Source organism: Ptychodera flava (genome assembly GCF_041260155.1).
Source record: "Ptychodera flava strain L36383 chromosome 23 unlocalized genomic scaffold, AS_Pfla_20210202 Scaffold_24__1_contigs__length_23054250_pilon, whole genome shotgun sequence".
In the NCBI taxonomy this organism is placed as follows: Eukaryota; Metazoa; Hemichordata; class Enteropneusta; family Ptychoderidae; genus Ptychodera; species Ptychodera flava.
The window spans coordinates 19,485,610-19,494,400 of NW_027248278.1; the positions used below are offsets into that span (position 1 = coordinate 19,485,610).

The 8,791-nt window shown below is 37.4% G+C and overlaps 1 long non-coding RNA gene across 1 annotated transcript; it reads right to left on the reverse strand.

Annotated features, from left to right (window-relative positions):
• Nucleotides 1-717: 717 nt before the first annotated feature.
• On the reverse strand, nucleotides 718-8,461 carry LOC139124965 (uncharacterized). Its single transcript, XR_011550104.1, has 4 exons — nucleotides 8,345-8,461; nucleotides 2,503-2,678; nucleotides 1,812-1,876; nucleotides 718-1,029 (listed from the first exon to the last, which is right to left on the reverse strand). It is a non-coding gene; the product is annotated as an uncharacterized lncRNA (long non-coding RNA).
• Between the last annotated feature and the right edge of the window lie 330 nt (nucleotides 8,462-8,791).

Sequence of the window (8,791 nt, forward strand, 5' to 3'; positions counted from 1 at the left end):
ACCACATCCATACAACTTCCATCTGTGTAGTTGCAGGAGTTAGTACAATTACATTCTTGGCATGTATGTCTACAGCCGTCACCATAGAAACCATCTTCACACGTTCGGTTACAATGCACACCAATCCATCCAGGTTGACAAGACAAACATACTTCGTCTTTACATTTGACACAGTGTTCAGGACAGCGATGATCACAATGATGACCAATCACCCTTCATCACACTGACAGGAACCATCCACATGATGACAGAGACCATGTTTACACTTACATTCGTTTGAACAATTATATCCATAGAAACCTACGTCACATTTCTGATCACATCTCTTGCCTTGCCAACCAGGTGTACACTTACAGTCTACATTTGCAACTTTACATGTGTCTCCATTGTAACAATGAAAACATTTGTCTCCACAAAACAATTGTTCACTCTGTGCATCTCGTTCAAAATCACATTCTGTACAGTTTTGTCCTTTCCAACCATAAGCACATTTACAGTCAGACCCGGCCTCGGAACAGAGAGCGCCATTGTAACAAGAACATTGTTTATCACAGTGCTCACCATGGTATCCAGCATTACAAGTACAATGTCCAGTCAATGGATCACATTCACCTTTATCAGAGCAGTTGCATGGTAAACATGACGTAATGTTGTAACCACCATCAGAATTACAACTGTAATTCACATTCAATGGATGTTTTTCTTTTTTACCGGAGCAATTGCGAGGCGTGCAAGATGAGCCGTAGTATCCATCCTGACAAATGCATTCGTTTGTTTGTACATTATACTTTCTGTCTACAGGACATGCACTACTGTTTTGGCAGAGTTCTCCATAAAACCTATCGGAACATAGACATGAACCATCGGGCAAACATGTCCCACCATTCTCACAATTACATGGATATTGACAGCTGTTTCCAAAGTAATTATTTGTGCAGTTACAGGACCCATTACCTTTGTTACATATTCCGTCATGTTGACATGTACAGTTGTGTGTACAGTTGTTACCATAGTAACCATCCGGGCAATCTATGCGAGAGGAGAGAAGAAAATAGAAGATCAGTACAGATAGGGCAGGACAGATTAATCGAAAGAATTTGGTGTTAATTGAAATTAAATAAAAGTAGATCTATTTCGTTCAAGGAAAGAGGAACATATTACAAACCATCTTGGACATGCTAGGGAAATGCTGCTTAGGTTTTTTTTTTATGATTTGAATCTTTTTCCAACTTTCCATCATGATAAGTTAAAACGAACATGTCAAAGGTCTGACCAGATAGCCAGAGTATCGTGCATATGCCAATCACTAAGTATTCTGTATATTTCAGCAGTAGAAGGGTTGTGAATCGTTTTCAAAAATAACAATATATTTTGGCAACGTACCTTGAAAATACCAGGCAATAAAGGTGACTGACTATAATAAGCTTAACAGGCAAATAACAAAGTCAAATTTGTATAGATCTGACCAGGTTAAAAGACCCATGAAGCAAAACAAATAATTGTTAGTGTCGTTGGTGGCGCTTTGCAACTCTGTTCGGAATTCACGCTTGCATTGGCAGTATTACGTTACTCTTGCTAGAGTTTGTTTATTTAGTTTTGTGATAGATGACATCTTTTCTTTCACGCAAACCATGAAAAAGTATCCAAATGGCCGCCTACAAGTAAATATCGTAAATGCGTTTTTTTCAAAGTCGTTGGTATAGAGATTCCATTTCAAATCCTATTTGTACACGCGAGTTATCTGAAATTCGGCCGCTATCGCTGCGCTCGCTAATATAATAATTGTCGATATTACATTAATTAATTTTTACCTTTACAACTTTCTGTGATGTCAGCCCTGTCAGATTTCTGGGTACCATTACAACACCGAAAAATGCTGAAAACGGAATTGAAAACGATGATGAACGTCATCTATCAACCGCTTTTTTATGAGCTGATTTTTATGAGGTACTATAATCATTTCACAAGTTACATTCTCGACCTTTCACTAATATACTCGGGTGTAGCAAATAGCTCGGTTATGATGATATGACTGTTAGGATTATTTTGTAGAATATGCCCTAAATCCAACGTCTCCAAAACTTTGCGTTGCTTTTTTATTAGTCAACTTTGATAATATTTTTTTTAAAATTTTGTACCGTTTTATGCAGATTGATGGTCAAAAGTATCATTACCTATGTGGAGGGTAGGCTTTTCAGAAGATAATTTCCTTCTTTCATCATGTAACTTATGTCACTGTTGAGCACGAAATTTGAAATATTTGATGTATAAAACAAGTGAAACATGAACGTTTACCTTCGAACGGCTCGTACGGCTTACTGTACAGATTAGCATGTTTGAAATTCATTTTATGTTTGAGCCGGAGAGTCAAACAACATACATCCAACACTGGTAATCTATACCAGCCTATTTTCATTCTAATATATTTTCACATACTTTACGACATGCATAAAAGTATAATCAAAAAGAAAATGACTAATAATTTTTCAGTCGTAACGATACCTGTTTCCATCTTGCCCATAAAACCAAAAACATGCATTTGGATCGTCTGGGTAAGTCTGACCGGGTAAGATGTAGTCATCGCTGCCCATTGTTGTAAACATAACAGCATGGTTTAATAGAATCAGTATAAATCCGCGAACTGCAGTTTCCATAGTGTCAGTGTACCGTTTGCTTATCTACAAAAGAGATATAATATTATCATAAAGAGTATTTCTTGTAATGTTATGCTAATGGTTCTACTCCGGAATAAAAAAGGACGTGATGCGTTCTACAGACTCAGTACGCCAAAATGATCACGTGATGCCGGTACAAACAAGCCCACATGTGTACTAACGCGTATGGAGATACACATACGACTATGTGCGTTTGCGCACATGGATTTGTTTGTACCTTGGTCCATTCGAATTCGGGTTTAGCCTATTACGAAGACACATTTAAACGTATAGCCAAGCGCAAAACAGATGATTATAGTATGTGTCATTTTAGCACTGATGAATTAAGTTCCGGGAATTTTGAAACTTTTATCCGATTAATTAACAATGTCGGAGAGCTGTTACTAGTTTGGAAGATTGTGTTGTATCATAGAGACGCGTGTCAATTAGAAAATTTAACGGGTGCTGTTACAACTAAATTATTGGCTGATCATAATCGGGCCTATGAGTCGCCACCATAAAACCCTCCTAATTCCATTCGTGCAGAAATTCAAGGGCATTCTGGTATCCTTATAGTCAGTCAATATTACAGAAATAACGGGCGACGCGCTGACCATTGACGTTAATTATGGGCAAGGGCGAGGCTTGCCTAAGCCATTAATTTTAGCTTTCCCTGAGTCCGCGCCCATATATAAACGTTAATGGTCAGCGCGGAGAGTCTGTTTCTCGTTATATTATCAACGACCTATCCCCCCCCGAAATCGTCAAAATATACAAAACAAGTCATCGTTGATGACACAGTCCCCACTTGTTAATGGGTACTTTGATTACAGGTCCTCAGAGAGGATAGAGTCCTCTTCATTAGGTCTGTGATAAAATACTTTTGAATAAATTCGCTTGATACATGTCTGAGCTGTAGTTCAGGACATGAAAAAATCGTAATAAAATGGCGGCCTTATTGGATCGTATCACAGAACAAATCTATGTGCATATGTATGACAGACATCCAGCTCTATGGGTTTGCTCAGAATTAGATATACGCATAATTAATGAGGTACAGTATGAAGCATCATGCCATATATGAAGGGTGTACCACTTGTGGTTACTGAGCTATGGACAAATATGTATATTTGAGGTCAAAGGTCATCGAGGTCATGTGACATTTTGTCAAAAAATTGTATTGCTAAGTTATCGCTATATACCAAAAATCAGACCTCTAGCTCTATTGACTAGCTCAAAATTAGATATGCGCATAATTAATGGGGTACAATATGTGGCGTCATAAGCTGTCCCATCATACCATATATGAAGGGTGTAGCACTTGTGGTTACTGAGTTATGGACAAATATGTATATTTGAGGTCAAAGGTCACCGAGGTCACATGACATTTTGTCAAAAAAATTGTATTGCTAAGTTATCCCTATATACCAAAAATCAGACCTCTAGCTCTATTGGCTCGCTCAAAATTAGATATGCGCATAATTGATGAGGTACAATATGTGGCGTCATAAGCTGTCCCATCATACCATATATGAAGGGTGTAGCACTTGTGGTTACTGAGTTATGGACAAATATGTATATTTGAGGTCAAAGGTCACCGAGGTCACATGACATTTTGTCAAAAAAACTGTATTGCTAAGTTATCCCTATATACCAAAAATCAGACCTCTAGCTCTATTGGCTTGCTCAAAATTAGATATGCACATAATTAATGAGGTACAATATGTGGCGTCATAAAGTGTCCCATCATACCATACATGAAGGATGTAGCACTTGTGTTTACTGAGTTATGGACAAATATGTATATTTGAGGTCAAAGGTCACCAAGGTCACATGACATTTTGTCAAAAAAAATTGTAGTGCTAAGTTATCCCTATATACCAAAAATCAGACCTCTAGCTCTATTGGCTTGCTCAAAATTAGATATGTCGCATAATTAATGAGGTAACATATGTGGCATCATAAAGTTTCCCATCATACCATACATGAAGTAGTAGCACTTGTGGTTACTGAGTTATGGACAAATATGTATGTTTGAGGTCAAAGGTCACCAAGGTCACGTGACATTTTGTCAAAAAAATTGTATTGCTAAGTTATCCCTATATACCAAAAATCAGACCTCTAGCTCTATTGGCTTGCTCAAAATTAGATATGCGCATAATTAATGAGGTACAATATGTGGCGTCATAAGCTGTGCCATCATACCATACATGAAGGGTGTAGCACTTGTGGTTACTGAGTTATGGACAAATATGTATATTTGAGGTCAAAGGTCACCGAGGTCACGTGACATTTTGGAAAATAAATAGTATTGCTAAGTTATCCCTATATACCAAAAATCAGACCTCTCGCTCTATTTTCTCGCTCAAAATTAGATATGCGCATAATTAATGAGGTACAATATGTGGCGTCATAAGCTGTCCCATCATACCATATATGAAGGGTGTAGCACTTGTGGTTACTGAGTTATGGACATATATGTATATTTGAGGTCAAAGGTCACCAAGGTCACGTGACATTTTGTCAAAATATCTGAGATATCTGCGTGAACGGATGGACTCACGGATGGACTCATGGACGGACATGACCCAATCTATAATCCCCCTGGACTTCATCCGTGGGGACTAAAAACTGTGTCACTGCATCCTTTTTGCAATATGAATACGATGAGAAACTAAATTATTATTTTTCTTGGCCTTATACATGGGAGTCTATGGACTGCCTTATACATGGGAGTCTATGGACTGCCTTATACATGGGAGTCTATGGATTGCCTTATACATGGGAGTCTATGGACTGCCTTATACATGGGAGTCTATGGACTGCCTTATACATGGGAGTCTATGGAGGTGAAAACTAAAAAGTCCTCTAACACAGCCAAATTTGATTGCATTGTGAAACAAATCGCCGTGCATCTGTATGAGGTAGAGTACTATCCTTGTGCAAAGTTTCAAAGAAATTGACCTGGGCATGTCTGAGATATCTGCGTGAACGGACGGACGGAGCACGCACGGAAGCACGCACGCACGCAAGGACATGACCAAACCTATAAGTCCCCCCGGACGGTGTCCGTGGGGACTAAAAATCCCATGTAAACGACAACGGGGCCCTAGAACTTGTCAATGAGAAGTTCGCGCGGTGCAAAAAAAATTTGCAAATCCGGAGATTTTTTTTTTTAAAAAGTTTCTAAACTTGGCCAACAAGTGCTCCATTTTATTTTGTGATTGATTTTGATCTTTATATAAATCACAATTTTCGTTTTTGCAGTAAGCTTAAAGTTACTACAGCAAAAAACAGGATGGTTGAACAGTCTCATATACATTACGTTTACTTTTTTGTACGTGGCACACAAGTTTTGTAGATAACATTGTAGATAAAAAGAACTGACTCATTTGAGTGTCTGGATAGAACACACAAGGGAATAGCTTAATTAGTTATCGAGTTGATAGTAGAGACCGAAGTTAATTAGGACAGCACTCTGACTAAACAAACCATAATACAACGTATATGTACTGATGCCAATCTGTCTAGACACACAAGGATAAACAGTGGAGTGGAGAGTTACATGATTAGTATTTCATTCAAATGAGTTGGTTCTTTTTATCTACAATGTATCTACAAACTTGTGTGGGACGTACAAAAAAGTAAACGTAATGTATATGAGACTGTCCAACCATCCTGTTTTTTGCTGTATGTTTACGATATTTGTCATATTCATGGGTATGTAAATAAACCATTACTGTGCATTTCTGGACAGTCACGTGGTTCAGCTCGACCAATTAAAATGCGATGGACAGAGCATGGTAATATAATACGTTATGTATAAGATGCACTCAGAGAATGCATCACAGTTGTAACATGTAAATGTTTCGAAACAAAACAGCCGATCTGCAAAAACAAAAAAACCTAACATTGAAACTGTAAATACATATTGAGTACTTGGTTCCACAACTTGTTTACTACCCTTCAACTGATGTGTAACACAGAACGTCTGACACTTGTAAAACTTAGTCTTGGACATAATTTCTTTACTTGGTATATTTTGTATCGTTTATAAAGATATGTTCAAAGAAGTGTTTTCCTACCTATGATAATGGAATTAATCTGTACGGAATGACGTCAGAATATTTGAAGGAATGTTTATCTTTCCTGTATACATCATTTCGAAACAATGAGTCAGTATGAATGAAATCATCGTTTTTTTTTTCCCAGATCGATCAACCCGCGAAAGATTTGCTACATGTAACAGTTAGAATAGAAAAACTTAAAAAATGGTTGATTTTGTTCTGAAGTTTATACGACGATATAACTCGTTTGTAATCTGGGGGGGGGCATTCAAGTATTCTGTGCAAATAAAAGTGTAAAAAAACTTCGTGAGTGTCGCTATGTAAGTATTATATATATATATATATATATATATATATATATACTATATATATATATATATTTATATAAATATATATATACACTACAGACTACAGCTAGATTGCATTGTAGCCTGATTTTTTTCTTTTTCGTTCAAAACAAAGGAAACTACTCGTAATTGAATGACCGTGGTACTACTTGTCTTTTAGTTGTGGTAACACAGTCATTACGTCACGAGTATTTTTTCCGAGCTGAATGAAGAAAGTTAAACTCTACAGTAAACACGTGCAAAATATCATGGATGCACCTCGGGCACATTTCAGTCATTTCTATTCATCGGTTGCGTCAGGAGGGTCAGTGAGAAACTTCATTTACCTATGTCTATTGTCGCAAGTGTCCTTCAGCTAAACGTTTCTCTCACGAACTTATACACAAGCTCAAATATAGCTTAGGCCTAGAAATTTATCTTCGACAGAGATAAGCTTCTTTTCAAGAAAAAAAACATTGATGCTCGACGGTGCTGACAGTTTTAGGTCAGTGCAGTCAGCCGCGTCCAACACCCCTTGGGATTGCGCGAGAAATACTGCCGCCATGTTGTTCCTATTGTTTTACATTAACGCATCAAAGATCAACGGACAGCAAAAAAATCCACACGAAAAGAAAATGAAGACATACACGCTGGCTATCGTGACATAGAACGATCAGTGGATAGTTTTCCAATCGTTTTCAAAGGCGGATAAGCTAAGTTTAAGAAGGCAAAAAATTTAGATACCTTACCAACCGTCACATATTTTATAACAATCAATATTTAACTATTATGCTTGCAAAGATATCAAGTATGGTAAATTTATTTGTCTATTACACAATACTGCATGGGATCCACCGTACAATGTTTATTGCTTTTGTTTGGACTTGATACGACAAAACCTTTCTTCTCCATGGATTGGAAAAATATCGCTTGATAGTCTATATACGAAAGAAACAGAGGTTTTGGGCAATTTTATCGAATCTTACTAGCATGAATTTAACCGTAAACATTGCCTTGTGCCTGACAGCGGAACATTCTATTCTGGAAACGATTTTCCACTCCAATTACAACTGATAGGCCATGGTATGAGCACTAAAAATAGTTGTGCAAGTCAATTCTTACATAATCTTAATCTATTAAACAACAATCGAAAAAAGGTAATATACACTGGACTACGGAGGACATGTTTCAGTGCCTTAATCGCTTGCCATTTACACTGAGAACTTTGTCCTATATTATCTCACGATACGTTCCAAATAAAATTTTTATACAATACGATCTTTATAAAAACACCTACCACATTCACGCTAATACTTGATGCAGAACCATGTTGTCAAACATTAATACTGGAGACCGGTGAGCTCCTTATTTAAAGCTATGAGTACACGTTTCAGGAAGATTTGGAATTACCCATACCAAAGTAGGAAACAAAATGGCAGTGTGACTCAACAGCATAGCTCATAAAGTGTAACAATCTGGTTCAAAGGTCGTGTCGTGTCAACTGTCTGAATGAACGACCAATTTGTGTTTTGATATGTGACCAGACAAACGGGTGTGTGTTTATGCTCAGTTGATGGCTAGGTGTAGTGCTAGCACTCAAGTGTAATTGTTTCTTGTTGAATACAATCTATAAGTCTAGGAGCGTGGAACAATTTAGTGAGCATGCACAATTTATGATACACACAAGCCTGAAATAAAGATATTTCAGGGCCTTTTTCAGTCACTTTCCTTGAAAAGTGCTGTG